The 16,801-nt window shown below is 33.4% G+C and overlaps 2 long non-coding RNA genes across 2 annotated transcripts in view; one reads left to right on the top strand and one right to left on the bottom strand.

Annotated features, from left to right (window-relative positions):
- The first annotated feature begins 7,246 nt into the window (after nt 1-7,246).
- Nucleotides 7,247-16,801, top strand: part of LOC127746548 (uncharacterized) — a 20,911-nt gene continuing 11,356 nt past the window's right edge. Inside the window, exons 1-2 of the long non-coding RNA XR_008008265.1 lie at nt 7,247-8,025; nt 8,132-8,175. This is a non-coding gene — a long non-coding RNA (uncharacterized LOC127746548). The remainder of the gene's footprint in view (nt 8,026-8,131; nt 8,176-16,801) is intronic.
- Nucleotides 10,097-11,219, bottom strand: LOC107483886 (uncharacterized). Its single transcript, XR_008008266.1, has 4 exons — nt 11,044-11,219; nt 10,673-11,005; nt 10,296-10,580; nt 10,097-10,208 (listed from the first exon to the last, which is right to left on the bottom strand). It is a non-coding gene; the product is annotated as an uncharacterized LOC107483886 (long non-coding RNA).

Raw genomic sequence — 16,801 nt, 5'->3', positions numbered from 1 at the left:
ATTAATTCATAAAAATCAATACTTAGGGTTCCTAAATACACAATTTCACAAGGGTTAAGAACAAGCTCACCTTACTTAATGTTGATTGGGACAAAATTCAATAAAAATCAAATGCTAGATGTGTACCTAAACAGCCAAAATTACAAAAATTACTCAATAACTAACTATAGCAAAATTTTTGAAAATCTAGTGCTAGAAGTAACAAATTCGGCGAGAACTTCGCATAACCGTAAACGGCATGCGAATCGGAGCACCGTAACTCAACATATGATCAAATGAAGATAGATGTGAATAGTATTTTGAAACCCTCACCTCTCTTCCTCTCATTCACGTTGCTGCTGCGGTAAGTGTTGTGTTGAAAGTGGCTGAATTGGTCACTTAAGTATGTATTTATATGTTGGGCTTGGGCCTACTTGGGCCCGATCCAATCCATTAGCGTTTTTAGTCCGTTTGGCCAAATTTTGGACCAAACCTTTAGAATTAGCGTCTGATTTTTAACTTTAATTATTTTCCTATGTTTTTCTACCGTTTTTATTACTCTCATGCAGTACCGGACAGACTTAAGTCGATACTACCGGCTAATTTATCGGTATGCGTTTTTATATATTTTTCGCAGAAAATTACATCTTTCCACTCGGAAAAATCTACTGGATTCAAATCTCACTTCCAAATTTTAAAATTAACACTTCTATATTTTTACCTATTTTCGAGCAATCAATTTATTATTTTACGTTAATTAATCGATTAATTATTTTTGATTCTTACAAAAACCAGTTTAAAAAATTCACAAGTTTAAAGTTCAAGTTTGTTGTAACAATAAATCGGAATTCAACAATTTTCAAAGTTTAGTTTAAAATGTCATAATTCAAAACAATAATCGGGAGTTTAATCTCAGGTCATTCTCCATAGGAATCACAATGAATGCTCAATTGTTGGTTATGAGAGATCGGGAGTTTGATCGTAATAAACAAAAATATAAATTGATTAGAAATTAAAGAGCAATTAGTATGACAAGGGAAATTAAACTAAGAGCAATTAAGGTAATTGACTAGAAGAAGAAAGTAAATTCAATTATTAAAAAGATCTTAGCTAAGAATGAGGGTCAATGATCACTATCCTTGTCACTAACTACAACATAATAATTACAAAGAGTAAATTCAATTCGTCAACCTCTAGAACTTGAAAAAAGTCAATTAGGTTTAATTAATTCTAATCTACAAGTTCTAACTAACTTATTAATTGAATTAGCGAAAGATTAGCATTAGTGAAAATAAGATTAATTAATATCTCTAAATTATCAATCAAGTTGGACATCAATGACTTAAAGTTACCCAATTTCTCAAACTCAAGCCAATAATATAAATCTACTCTATAATTAAGCTAAATAAGACATTTTATCGAATATTTGGTAGACATAAACATAAAATTTTCTAAATTACAAGAAATAGTAAAAACTACAACTACTCAATTTAAGAATGCAATAACATCAACTCAAGTAAACAATAATAAAGTATAAAACATCAATTTCATTAAAAGAAAATAAGAATTCAACATATTCATAAAATAAAATAACAATCTAAAAACTAATAAAAGATTCTAAGCAAAATAGGATAGCAAAACATTATAAACTAAAAACTATAATTAACAAAATTCAAACTTAGAATTAAAAAGAAAATTAATATGAAACCCTTGAATTCTAGAGAAAAGTTGGAGTTTCTCTTTCTAGAATTCAAGGTCTCAAAATCTAAAAAAAAATGAGTGTGTGAGAGTGTGTATTTTTTATCCCCTTCAGGTCTTCTTTCATATTGGCTTCTAATGGATTTGAAATGGGCCAAAAAGCCTCTAAATCGAAAGTCACGTGTCTTTATAAATGAATCACTTGATTAGACTTGTGCACAATACATAATTTTTTTGTTGCTTTTCATGAAATCTCTATTTTCACATACTTTTTATCTATCTTTCTAAATCATCTTTACCTCTTAAACCTTAAACAACTTAAACAAATATATCAAACTATCGAATGAAATAAAAATGGAACTAATTCGACAATTTTTAAACCATAAAAAATATATTTAATTAATTAAGCTTAAATAAGAGAAATTTCATAAAAATTATGTAATTTAAAGAATTAAATATAAATTAAATTAATAAATTTTACTCATTTCAATCTAAAAATTATAGTAAAATATGAATTTACTATTGCTTTATTGCTTGGAGAATTATTTGGAATGGTTTGGAAGAGACATGCCTGCCCGTAGATTTTAGGTATGTGATCGTGTTGTGCAACACATGGATGAGAACAAAATCTGGCAGCTAAGTTCTTGTAGCCAGAAGTTTAACACCAGTAGTACTTTTTAGAATAGGCAACGCCATCTAAAGAAAATTATATTGTTAATTAAATATGCTTAATAGAAGAATGTTTCTAGACTTTTTGGGTTAATGAGCTTAACAGGTCGAAGACTGATTTTGAAATAATATAATTAACAATTTAACCACATATGACACAAATTTATTTTGAAAAGAACTACTGCTATCAGCCTTCTAACTACAAGAACTAGAACTATCAAAATTTATTTCTTTGCACGCATCTCATAACTAAATCACACACCTATGATCTACAAATATAGATATTTGGCTGCGTCTTTGGTGACCTCGTTTGTGGTGGCTAACAGTGACTACGGGCTGACTGTCCAATGAAATAATCACAAATGACTTTCTCATTAGTAGCATTGACCTCTCCGTAAGATATTAAACACGTTAATTTTTATTCTTTTACCCCACCGAAAGAGTTGCTGGTCTGTGCTGAAAAGGGGCAAACTATGTAGACGATGTCATTGGAGCAAATCTGCTCGAAGTGAGTTGGTTATGTGTTGATTGTTTTCAGCTTATTCTGGTATCTATGGCCGAAGGTGGAAGCCAATTGTGATGTCAATGGGTTGGTTATTGGTGAAATAGGGGAAGATGGTGACATTTCTATGTGTGAAGGGTGATGCACAACGTCGTGCATTGTAGGACTGGGATGTTAGAGTTATTCTGGTTTGTTTGAGAATCCGAAGCAGAAGGAGCTAGCTAAGTGTTGCAAGTGGCTATGGATGGAGGTTCATGGGTGTAGCAGGGAGAGGTTGAAGAAGAATGGTTCATATTTTTTTAATTTGTGGACGTCTCTGATGAGTGTTTGTTTCTGCAAAGGAGGTATTTTTTGTCAAAATAGAATTGGACCTTTGCTTGTTTTGGTTGATAAGGTTTTTTGCTATTAATACTGTTAGATCCACAAATCCCAAATAATTAAATGTTGAAGAGAAGGCATTCCTCTAAAAAGAAAAAAATGCAAAAATAATACTTTTTTTATTATGCTGTGATAACTAGAAGTTAGAACTTAGAAGCAATAGAAGCATGAACACAGTAGTAGAAGTATGAAACAATTCAAATCAGACTCGGCCTATACATGGGTATACCCTCGCGACCACCGATCAACTTTGCATACTCTTTCTTGTCAAACTAAATGAGACAAAATCAAATGATAAAAGCTAGACATATGGGTCATATACAAAAATTACGTTCTGTCAACCCCGATTCACACTACGGCATTGGATATCGATATTCTCTGGCCACGAACTGCACTGACGGTTACTACCACCTGTGTTGTCCACAGTTTCCACTGCAGAATTTCACAGCCTCCTCTTCCTCCATTGATTTATAGATGCTCTGCTCCAAATGAGCCACCCCTACTCCAATAGGTTGTTTAAGACCACCACAAAATCCTAAATACGATTTTTTCATCAATTATTATTTATATTTATATTTTTTTAGAAAAAATTTCTATGATTTCAGATCTAATCACACCAGCGTATTTACTGTGTCTGGTTAAGAATTTTATTGTCATTAACAACATGAAAGTTAAAGTCAAACAACTTCCTCCTATCCACGTGTAGTGTACTAATTGGTAAAAAGAGTATAGTCATTGTAAGTACAACACATTTATAGTCACCATAGAGTGTACCTAGATATTTGAGTAAATAGCTATTTCTGACCATAAAAGATTTAAACGCTGACAAAATTAACCATGAAAAATTAAAAATAAAGTTATACCCATGTAAGATAAATTTTATTCGACAAAATAATCAATTATTAAATTTTTATTCATAATTCCATAAATATCCCTATCTTTTTTTCTTCCTTTCTCATCTTCCTTCCATAACCACCACCATCACCTCCACCGTAAAATCCACCATCTCACTAGATATACTCTTCTGTTCCCACAATCACACAAGAATCGTATTTTCATAAATTCTCACCCAAGATACCGTTTTTCTTGTCAATCCGAATTTTCACCAACCAAATCAGCTCATCCATGATATTTGATTCGAATCGATTCTTCCTCACCCAATTGTTCAGGACCTTACGGAGATCTAACCAATAACAATAGAACATCAGAAAATGGAGCGTCGCCGAAATGGTGGTCCGGGAGGAGGATCTATCTCCGGTGCTAGCGTTATAGTGATGGATGATCCGCCGCCACAAGAAAAAGGTTCGATGGTGAGCCTCGCTGCCGAAGTTACCATCGAGGAGCTGCTGGATCTCCTACTTGGCCTTGTCCTCGCCGATCTCGATGGCGACATGGTGGAGCAGCGTGACGTTGAGCTGCAAAGGAGGAGGAGGGGCGTGTGGATCAAGACGACACGCGTCTCGCGCTCAATGGAGAGGAGGGGACAGCGAAACACGGTGCATGAGGTAAGGGTGACGACAAAGACGAGTAGAAGGACGAACGCGAGAGTGGTCGAACGGTGCGTTTCATGGGAAGGCGTTCTTCATGGTCACTAAATTTGGAAATGGAGGGTCGACAACGGCAAAAGTTTTAGGGTAGGGTGGTTCTGTTTCTCCATGTTTGTCTTCGGAAATCCTAGAAGGCATAGGTAAAGGAGGAAAAGATAGACAATGGGGTGTGATTTTTTGGAGATAAATGATGTGACCTGCATAGGGTAGTGTTTGGTTTGAATCTGGGTGGGGGTTGTCAAAAAGTAATTTTTGTCATTGTTGATACTCAGGGCTGAGGGATAATAGAATAAAATCCTAAAAGAACAAATTAAAGGTTAAGTTGTGAAATGGCATAGAAGAGGATGAAGAATGTATTGGAGTTGCAGAAGCTGAATAATTTTTTTTTTAGGAGAAGTGAGAGTAAAAGAGTAGATATGGTGAAATGGTAAATTTTGGTGGTGGTTTTAGAAGGAAGATGAGAAAGGAAGAAGAAAGGATAGGGTATTTATGGAATTATGAATAAAAATTTAATAATTGGTCATTTTTGTCGAACGAAATTTATCTTATATGGATATAATTTTAGTTTTAATTTTTCATGGTTAGTTTTGTCGGCGTTTAAATCTTTTATGGTTAGAAATGGCTATTTACTCTAGATATTTTATGCAATTCACACCAGAAACTCGCTCGTTCTTATTGTTTATATTTTTTTCGTTTTTTTTTCAATATTAGGAATATACAAAAATTAATTATAAAAATTTACTATTAGAATATACTATATATTAAAATATATACATAAATAGTTAAAAATACATAAATACATAATAATTAATTTTAATAGTTGTTTTCAGCGTGTATATATAACGGTCCTCCTCTCCCCCCTCGGTTTGTCATCATCCTTTCTTCGAAATTGTGGACAGCTTGTGATGGGAACCAATACTTTCTTTCAAACCACAAGCCAATGATTCTGAAGCCCCACACAAAAATTATGTAGAAGAAACCGTGTCTCTTGCTCACGGATACGTCAACCAGACCACAAGAAGTCAACAACCACTATAAAACCGTGAATTTTGCTAATTTGAATTTTAGCGTTCCAGTATGATTATATTAAAGTGGCTCTGATAGTTATAATATTCTAAAAAATATTATTAAAAATTAAAGTAACACTTTTTATTATTTAATAATACTTTTTTATTTTAAAAAATATTATGAAAATATAATGCGTAACTTTAATTTTTAAACAACACTTGTTTAATAACCATATATAGTACTAAAGCATCTTTATATTAGAATCCACCAATTTGTTTACGTGATATAACTACAGGTATATGGTTATAATTCCGCTTGTCCTTATCCTACTATTATTACAAAAATAATATTATATAACTAACAAAATTTATTATTTTTTATTAATATTTATTTAATATTTTATCTTAAATATTAAATTTTAAACCATAAATCCTAGTTTTTAACGGTATAAAAATAAAATATTAACAAAAAATATTATTTAATATTGATAAAAAAATATTGCCCAACGTTTTTCTTACTATAGTTATTTAGCTCACTTTAGGTCAGAAGATAAGGATTTTTTTTATACTTAAGACACTTACTTAACGTCATAGCAATGGCGATGAGGAAGAAACAAAAGAAATCACTAAAACAAATCGAAAAAGTCAGCCTATCAAATTACATAAACAACAACTAAAGCACAATTATTAGAGCCATCATCACAATAAACTAGGTCAGACAAGATTCCTTGCATCTTTCTTTCTAGGTTATTCCAACTAGCGTTCTCTCCAACAATGTTTACATGTGAAGATTGGAGTACAGGAGTTACATCATATAATTGTAGTCCCAGCAAAGAATCCCAAATTACATGCATAAATAAATTCTCCTACAATCATCACAAGCATATCTTTGAAGCAAACACAAAGGATATTGAAAACGTCAAGGATGATACAACTCAAAATTTAGCAAATCTCATCCATAAAAAATAAAATAAGGCAAGTGTATCATTACTCTTGATGCGTTCGCATTATTAATTAGTTGTTTTTTTTACCTTGTCATTATTTTCTTAGATTTAATTACAGTTTGGTGTTTGCTACGGTACGATGATAAATTCATACGTACCGATATATTTAATATATGGACAAATAATAATTAGTCACGTGAAATTTATTTTCCACATCAGCATTTAATTTTTTCTTTTTTAAATATATAGTATATAACCACTTTTACTAAAACACCCTTTTAATTAAATAAAAATAAAAAACATTTATTTATTTAATTTTATAAAAAGACTTAAATATCCTTCTTTTATTTGATTAGACAAAAATACCCTTTTAAATTAATCAAATTTTAAAATTTAATTAATCCTAATTTTATAAATTTAAATAATTAAAACAACAAAATAAAAACATATTAAAAAATAAAAAATAAAAATCGTTCTTCATCTGGTTAAACATATTAAAAAAACAAAGAACCAAAAGTATTCTTCAATCTGTCCAATTTCCCTAGGTTAAACATATTAAAAAATCAATCTTTATTCATCTTCTCCTTCCCCTAATCAATCTGTCCTCCTCTAAAACAAAGCAAAATATATCAATAAAACTAAAAATTAATGGTTCTTCATCTTCTCCAATTTCCCTAATATCATTCGTGCCCCGCCTTTCTGAAGCAAATCAAGAAAAGTTCCAAACCAAAATGCAAAACCCTAGCCCCAAGTCGTCCCCTGTCTCAGTGCTTCCGCTTATTCGTCTTCCCTTTGTCCGAAACCCAGGTAGCTCGGCACGTCGTTCCTATTCTCGCTGGCTTTTCTGTCCGTGGCTTGGAGCAGCTTGCCATCGGGTCACCGCTTGCCGTCGTCTCTGCTCTCGCCGTCGTGTCGCCGGTCGCCGGTCGCTGCCGTTTGGGTGCAGCGAAAGCTCTTGGTCAAATCAAACCTCTTGGAGTTAAGGTCAGTAATTTATGTCATAGTTCATGAATTTTTCCCCTTTGTAAAGAATGAAATTCAATTGATTGATTTGCACATAGTTTCATTTGTACAAAACTAAAAGAAATTTTTTTTATCTCATTTCTTATTTAACACTATCAAGTTTTCTATTGCATTCCATATTGCATATGAAATTTCATTCTAGTTTCTTTTGAAATTTACGAGTCTATGCTTGTTCCTAGGCGAGAATCTCCGGCTTCAAACTTCAGATTTTTTATCCCTGCTACTTGCTCTGTTGCACATTCATATCCGGGCGAGTCTAGAACAAAAACAAGGGCTAGGTAGGTAAAGGTTATAGTGTTACAGCCATAGGAAATCTTTGCATTAGAGCTAACAACTTATGAATATTATGGCTATCTGATGAACTTTCTGCCATTGTCTCACAAGATTTCAAACAGGATGATGCTTTATGTTTGAGTACACCCTGGAGGGTAAGTACATTTGCTTTTACTAGATCTTAATTATCATCTCCTTTGCAATTACACAACTAGAAAATGGATTAATACAGACAGATTTACAGACAGATTTAGTCTTTATTACAGACGGATTTTTTGTTACCGACGAAATTACCGACGAAATTACCGACGGATTTTGTCCCTCTGTAAAAGCCCCGTCGGAAATTATTTACCGACGGATTTGTTTTCCGTCGAAAAATTACAGACGGATTTTTACCAGTTACCGACGGATTTTTCCTCTGTAAATTCTCCTTCCATTTCCCGAAGGCGACGAACTTACAGACGGATTTTTCCGTCTGTAATTACAGACGGATTTTCAGACGGATTTTCCGTCTGTAATTACAGACAAATTTTCCGACAGATTTTCCGTCTCTAATTACAGACGGATTTTCCGACGGATTTTCCTTCTCTAATTACAGACGGATTTTCTGACAGATTTTTATTTCGTTACGTTGCTAATAGCATTTTTGCCAACATCTACCAATTCTTATTTATAATTGTGTTTAATAAAAGTGTCTTTGTAGATGTGTCTAATAAAAATGTCTTTTTTATAGTTGTGTTTAATAAAAATATCTTTATAAATATATTTTTTAGATGTGTCTCTTTATATATGTGTTTAAAATATAATATTTAATCATTATTGACAATAAATTGACAGATAATATGTTGGTATCCTATACTTTTCCTAAATTAAATTTTATTTAATAAATAAGAAAGTGTTACGACGAGTCGCTTGATTAGTTGGTTAATTAGCACATTAGACTTTATTAGGAATATAAATACGAGCAATAATGAGTCATTGTATTAAGTATAGAAAAATTAATGAATTGGTGAATTTTTTAGAATTCTCTGGAGATTAGTAATTCGTCTCGAATAATTAATTTGGGTTGGTTGAATTTGAGTGGTCAGCTCACTCGTTTTCTGAAATAAATGTCGAGGGTTCGAATTTTGCTTTATGCAATCAATTAACTAGCAACAAATTCTTAAATAAAACTTCGATTAATGGTAAATTAGTCTTTGACATGTCGAGTTGGAGGACACCGTGAACAACCAAAAAGCGAATTAACAGAGGGTTATAATATTATCAGTAGAAAGCAAGAAAAAACTCGTTTGTTTTTTCCTCGGACACTAGAGATGATCTTAGATTTTCAAGTTGATTTAAAGGTGGAAGTATAGCAGAGATGCAGAGACAAATCTAGAGGCATCTAAGTCCTGAGGCCAACGTGTTGATTTGTGAATATCTCAAACTCTAAAGGAAAGTAACTCTAAAGACCAAATTATTATCACAATTTCTTACACAGTTAATGTTTCTTGCTACCACCAGCAATTGGCATCCAATGTTAGTTTATCGTCCATCAAATTTTAACTGGCCACCACATCTCTCAAGCAGAGACAAAAATCTTCAACACTAGAAACATTATTATAATTTGTCTATCTAATATATACATATATTCATCAAGAAGATGTGGGAATAATCAATTAATTCAATAAGACACAAGTATATAAATGCCTACAAGACAATTATCATCAGCATCGCTATTATGTTTTATCTTAAATTCAGATCAGATTGCATTGTGGTCTAAACTACAAACATTTCTAACCATATATATATGCATATCACAGTGCATACATTACTTGCTCACATTGAATGATGACAACAAAAACCAAAAACCGCATAGCAGCAATTATTATTACCCAATATACTACAAATTAATTAACTAGTACACTGTTAGTACTTACCATATACACATGACTAATAATTCATACTTATTATTAAAAAAACAGAAAGAGCAAAATGGAACAAGAAAGGAAAGAAGATAAAGGCACTATAAAAAGAAAGGAAAACATGACCAGGTAAGTATAAATAAGGTAATTAATTTAACATTTATGCTATGTCTCACATGAGTGTCTTGAGAGCGCTTGTCCACCCATTTAGACTTGTCACTTTTAAGTGTGTGGGTTTCTTTGAAGACCTCCTCGTGGGTTGGTGTACGGCCCAACTGCTTCTTCTGTTCCACATAAAATACAAAATAAGAAAAATTTTACATAAATAGATGTCTATTAAATAAGATCTAAAGCCACTTAAATTATGTTACCATCCTCTCTATAGTTGAGCTCAATGGAATAGAACCACCGCAATGAACAGAACCACCTAAGAGTGACGCTCGATTCTCTCTTGCTTTTTTCCTTATATTTTTCCATTTCTCATCTGTTTCCCAATACCTTTCCAACACCTTTTTGTAAGCAGGAATTAGCCATTCGTGGGTTGTATCCACACCCTCACGGATATCTGACATCATTTGGCTAAATCGCTTACTTGTCCTATACTTGAAAGCCCTCCAGAAAAACTCATCATCATCATCATCAATAAGAAAGTGGCTCTGCACATACTCATCAAGTTTCTACTTATAAGATTCAAATCACATGAACAATATTCAATCCAAAATAATTTTATTCAATCCAACACTTTTACCTTCCATTCCTTAAACCAAAGCTTCTTTGTCGGAAGAGGGACATCTCCAAACTTTTTGTACGGTTTATCATATCGTTTCTTGATGATCTCTGTAATCTTCTGAGAACCAGGAGGAAAAGGTAACCAACTGATAATTTCATAAAGAATTGACAAGTTAGGAAACTAAAAAAATAGTTTTAAGTCATTAGCACTTTAATTTGAAATTAAAATATAGTAGTAAACACATTTAGATGCAGTCATATTGTACTATTGGCCATTTAGATGATAAGACTATGGTTAGAATAAGATGAATTGTAGGTGGTTTAATTACAGGACTAAAGACCTCGGTAAAATCTATTCCCTCAATTTGATGGTTTCCTAAAGCTACTAACCTGGCCTTATATCAGAGGACAGAACCATTTAGACTTTGCTTAATAGCAAACACCCATTTTGAGCCAATTACAAGAGAGTTAGATGGTGTAGGAACCAATTACCATGTGTGATTCTTATCCAAGGAACCAATTACAAGAGAAATTTTACCTTGTTTTTCCATCGGGAACCAATCTTTCTTTTGTGACACTATTAGGAACCGATGTAGTCTCTGATGGAGGAGATGTACTAGAGCTTCCAGGTGTCTCTGAATCAACTAATAGATTGGAATTGCGAAGCAGAGGAGGAATCGAAATTGGAGGAGGGGGTGGAGGAGGGGGACCCATACATCCTGGAGTAGGCCAACTTGGTGGAGGAAGACCCGTGTAGCCTGGATTAGGTACCATCAAATACGGTTGCTGGCTAAGTGATCCTGACTGAAAATCTGGCACAACCGAAGTCCCAGAAGAGGTGGAGGTGGTTGAAATAGCGGCTGCGGCAGTGGTGCGAGAACTTCTATGACCCTTGACACCTTTACCCTTGACCCGAGGAGCCATGACCTACATATATATTAAAGGACTATTATGCACAAAACTATCTGCAGAATATAAGTAAAAATATTAAGCATAGAGAGGGTGCAGAGCATAGATACACTTGTTTAGAGAGGGTGCAGAGCATAGTTAAATAATGCTGTGTACACAAAAAAATCAGCCACTATACATACTGATTCACACATTTTCCCAACTAAATAATCAACCACCAGAATTATCAACATGCCATAGTAGAATAACCAAATCAGCACAAGTAGAATAATTAAACTTGATTATAGTAGTACAATGAAAGTTTTGAGGTGTACTCTTTTGCAGCCAGGTAAGATCACACATTCTGGTCACTGTAGAAGAATGAGTAGTACTATTGGGAAATGGTTGCATCAGAAGCAGAATGGAAATACTAATACCAGTATGAATAGTCTAAATAACACACCTTTATTCTCCTTTAATACTCTTGTTAATCTTTCTTTTGTTTCATCTCCCCCTCCCCCCTAAAGGATATATATGGATTCAAATAATATAATAACATAATCCTTAACATACACATGGGGAATTTAACTTGTGGGGCTATGCTTGTTATAAATATTTATGTAATTCCTTAAAGAGCTCAACACTTCTTAAACTATCATCCAATGAAATGTTGTAGTTTTTCTCTTTTCCTTTTGAAAATATATAGTAGTATACACTATAATGGTATTTTCTTTCGCTAACTTTTATGTCCCTGGTCCCGCCCCCTTTTTGTTTGAGTTAATTAAGCAATTGTTTCCCTAGTGTATGTTTTGTCAATCTTATATGTTGATGTGCAATTATGGAGAAAACTGTACAATTAAAACTGTTTTAAGATAAGATTCCAATGACACGAAAATGAATGCTACCAAATACCAACATGTACAACATCAATTTCTATGAATGCATATCCATCACATGGTGGTTGATGCCACATATATACAAATATACTAGTAGCACAAGAAAACTAACCAGTGAATAGTCTAAATGATGTTGGCAAATTTCTATTAGGAGTGACCCAAAATACTTCAGATTTGTTTGACTGGTAAAGCCCTGGATCAACAATCAACAACCTGTATATTAGAAGATTTCTATCTACCTCCAAGAAAGTATATAGAAGATCTGCAGAATCATACACCTGTATATTAGTCTAATAATCATTGAGCAAAAGAAGCTTAAAAAGGGCAACAGAAACATTTCTTCTATAAGCCGTACAACTAACCATCTTGAGTCACAAGAGGGTAATCTGAAGCACTGAGATTAATAAACCAGTCCCAATCTTTGCTTCTAAATACAGAACTGGATTTTAAATACAGCACTGAGATTTCTCTTTAGATTAATGAAACATCAACCTAAATACAGAACTGGATTTTAAATTAGCCATGGAAAAATCCAGAACTGGGATTAGATTAGTCATGGATTAAACACAGTAGCAGTTGCACATTTTTTTAGATTATAAAACACACATTTTTTTAGAGAGCACGCGGGGCACACAGAGAGTGAGAGAGTGAGAGAGTGAGAGAAGGGGCTCACCTCATTCGTGCACTGCTACCCTTTTACCTTTCCAATGAAATTCCTTTACTACTGCCACTGCAACAAAGAGAGAGATTCAATCTTCAAACCAAACTGTAAGAAAGAGATTAAAAACAATAAGAAAGAATATGAAGCTTCCTAAATTTCAGAAAAGGGATAAGAAAAAAATTCCAGTGGTGCTTTAGACATGTCAGCTTAATGAGTGTGGGACAGAGTTATGCTTTTACGTATGCCATTTCTTTTTTTCATCACATTCTTTAAAATATCTTAATCTTCTTCTCAACAACAATATCTAAGTTAACGATTAAGTTATGTGACAACTAAGACATACAAATTAAGAACAATATATGTAAAGAACAATATAAGCTAAAACAATACAAGCTAAAAATAATTACCCTATTAAAAATCAATATCATCATCAAAGTCTGCAACATCATCATCTTCATTTTTATTAGCCCCAGAACTAGAGCCGATGGACAATTCGACAATGCGGTCCTCTCCAAATGGAGACTTAAGACTGATAGGAGGCTCGGTGTCAGAAATCCTAGAAGGATTGCTCTCATCCGCTTGATAAGCTACATCATTCTCTTCCTCATCCTCCTCTACATGTACATGATTGATTTCAATTCGACCTCTTGGTTTAGTGTTTACAACAACATGCCACATAGACTTGCAATTTCCAAGATAAGGTAAGAAGTAAACTTGTTTAGCTTTTTGGGCGACAATGAAAGGATCATAGTGGCGATATCTTTTACTATGGTTGACTTCAGTTATTTTGTAGTCATTATGAATACGTGTTCCATTTGGACGACTTGGATCATACCATTGACATTTGAACAAAACAACTCGATTAGAGTCACTACCAATGTATTCAAACTTGAGTATATCTTCTAATACTCCAAACCAATCACTTTTCCTGTTGCCTATATCACCTTTAACAAACACACCGGTGTTATCGGTTTTTTTTTTCCTTTTGACCTTGCAAGGGTATGAAATGTATATCCATTTACTTTATAAATTGGATAACTTGTTGCTTTGTTTGAAGGACCCCAAGAAAGTGATTGCAAACCAGGATCAACAATTTCATTACATTGATTTTGAACCTAGCTAGAAACATGCAACAAATTATTTTCAGGATATGTGATGCAAATCTTTAGTTAGAAACCTTTACAATAAAAAGGCTAAAACCCCTTCCCATCATTAGAGTCATGGCTTTTAAGGACCCAGACATGGGGCTCTCTTCTTCAATATCCATCATTCCCCCAAGTTATCAAAGATATCAAATCCAACCATGCAAGCAAACAATTTTTACAAACACCCCTCTGAAATTCAGGATTATATTCGTTAGCCACAACCTCTATTCCAAGTTATAGATCTCGAATTTTACATGCACAAAAGAAAAACTAATATGAAGAAACAAAAACTTTATTTCTCAAATCATACATAGCTCTAACCATTTTAAGTAGCAATTGCCAACATGGAAAACTTCACAGAAAGATTTTGAACATAAAAGAAAAGAACGTGTCTGTTTTATGCAGCATACTAAAAAATAACACAGAATTCGCTAAGTAATTCTTTAACCAAATTTTAAAATCAAAGAAGGAGGAGGAGGAGGAGATGGCATAACGTCCAAACTTATTTTAGAGATTGAGTTGATAAAATCATAAAATTGCATAGTGATTCAGATCTGAATACTTACGTGGATGCCAAGCTGAAACACAGTGTCGCAGATTCACTGTTCTGGCTCTTTGAACAAATAAATAAAGAAAACATTTAAGTACACACCATCAGTTGCTTGAATCCTTTCATGTGGGGTTGCATTTGATGGAAGTTCTTTCTTGTATACAGCAAATGTGAGGATAATGCCTAGACGATTTGTTTTGAGCAGCCTGAAGGGAGCATTTAAGACTCCTTTGCCTGACTCTCTTGCACGCAACACGTTTTCCCGGTCTTCCTGTAGATGAACAAGTGAATAACTTCAAATTTGGTAGCCATATATCGAAAACGTGATGGCGATCCCTTTCTCTGATTTGGGGGTGATGAGTGGCGCGAAGAATTGAAAAGCTAAGGGTAGTGATGATCGAGTGTTATGTTTTCAGTGGCTAAGGGTTATGTTTTTTGATTTGGCTAAGTGTTTGTACCATGTATCATTTGGGGAAAATTCAAAAAATTTTCTAAGTGTTATTGGACATTTCACTTAGATACATTAGGCAACACTTTTGAAGCGCACCCAAAACTTAATAAATAGGCTACTCTTAAAAAGCGCTCTCTTTGATATAAAAGTGTACCCATAGATATTAACATACGGCTACGCTTTATAAGTGATTTCTATAATATCTAAGGTTACACTTTTTAAATGATGCCAGAATTGTATTTCCTTTTCTCTAAAAAACAGGCAACACTGAGAAAAGCGTAGCCTATTCTATGAATAGGCTACGCTTTTCAAATGTAACTTAAAAAAAATGTGGCTGAATGGGTATTTTTCTTGTAGTATATATATATAGTAGCAATACATATAATAAAATGTATTATTTAAATTTTAGCAACACTTTTTAAAATACCATAATTACTGTAGTTATCCTAATAGAAGACATAATAGAATGACTCTGACCCAAATATGTGAGAAGGTAACAAAAGCTTAACTCTCAAAGCATGCATAAATGTTATTACATCGTCTAATTAATAAGGATCATAATACTAATCCAGAGCAAAACAAAACTAAACTAAACTAAAGCTGTGAACATAAAACATATACTCTCATGATAACTCTAAACTAACTTCACAACTTCATGTACTAAACTGAAAATATGATTATTACGCATAATTTAAAAATATAAGAAACCTTCACAACTACATACATTAAACTCAGTTGTTAAGTTAGAATACATATGAGGTTGAGATCTTGTACTATGATTCTTTACTATCATTTAATTGGTACCAAAATGGACGTTATAGTGGAACAAGCATTTCACGGAGTCAGACCATGCCAATTACTATAGAACCAACAACCAAGATGTTCTTTCTTTGGACAATTCAGTGTGACTGTAGAGCAATAATTAACTGATAAATAATATTGTGTATCGAGTAAAAGTCATGGCAATTAAGTTATCTAATTTTGATTATTCCCTTATTTTTGTTAATTTAGGCAAGTTTTTATATATCTGTTTTAGTTTAGAAAACTAAATACTTCTATGATTGATGAGCGGATAATTTGTATACTTTTTGGCATTGTTTTTGGTATGTTTTTGATATGATATAGTTAGTTTTTAGTATATTTTTATTAGTTTTTAGTTAAAATTCACTTTTCTGGACTTTACTATGAGTTTGTGTGTTTTTCTGTGATTTCAGGTATTTTCTGGCTGAAATTGAGGGACCTGAGCAAAAATCTGATTCAGAGACCAAAAAGGACTGCAGATGTTGTTGGATTCTGACCTCCCTGCACTCGAAGTGGATTTTCTGGAGCTACAGAAGCCCAATTGGCGCGCTCTCAACGGCGTTGGAAAGTAGACATCCTGGGCTTTCCAGCAATATATGATAGTCCATACTTTGCCCAAGATTTGATGGCCCAAACCGGCGTTCAAAGTCACCTCAAGAAATCCCAGCGTTAAACGCTGGAACTGGCACCCAAATGGGAGTTAAACGCCCAAACTGGCACAAAAGCTAGCGTTTAACTCCAAGAAAAGTCTCTACA

The sequence above is a fragment of the Arachis duranensis genome, chromosome 4 (assembly GCF_000817695.3).
Source record: "Arachis duranensis cultivar V14167 chromosome 4, aradu.V14167.gnm2.J7QH, whole genome shotgun sequence".
NCBI lineage: Eukaryota > Viridiplantae > Streptophyta > Magnoliopsida > Fabales > Fabaceae > Arachis > Arachis duranensis.
Note: the sequence above shows the minus strand (reverse complement) of the source record. Positions and strands in the feature narration are given on the sequence as shown.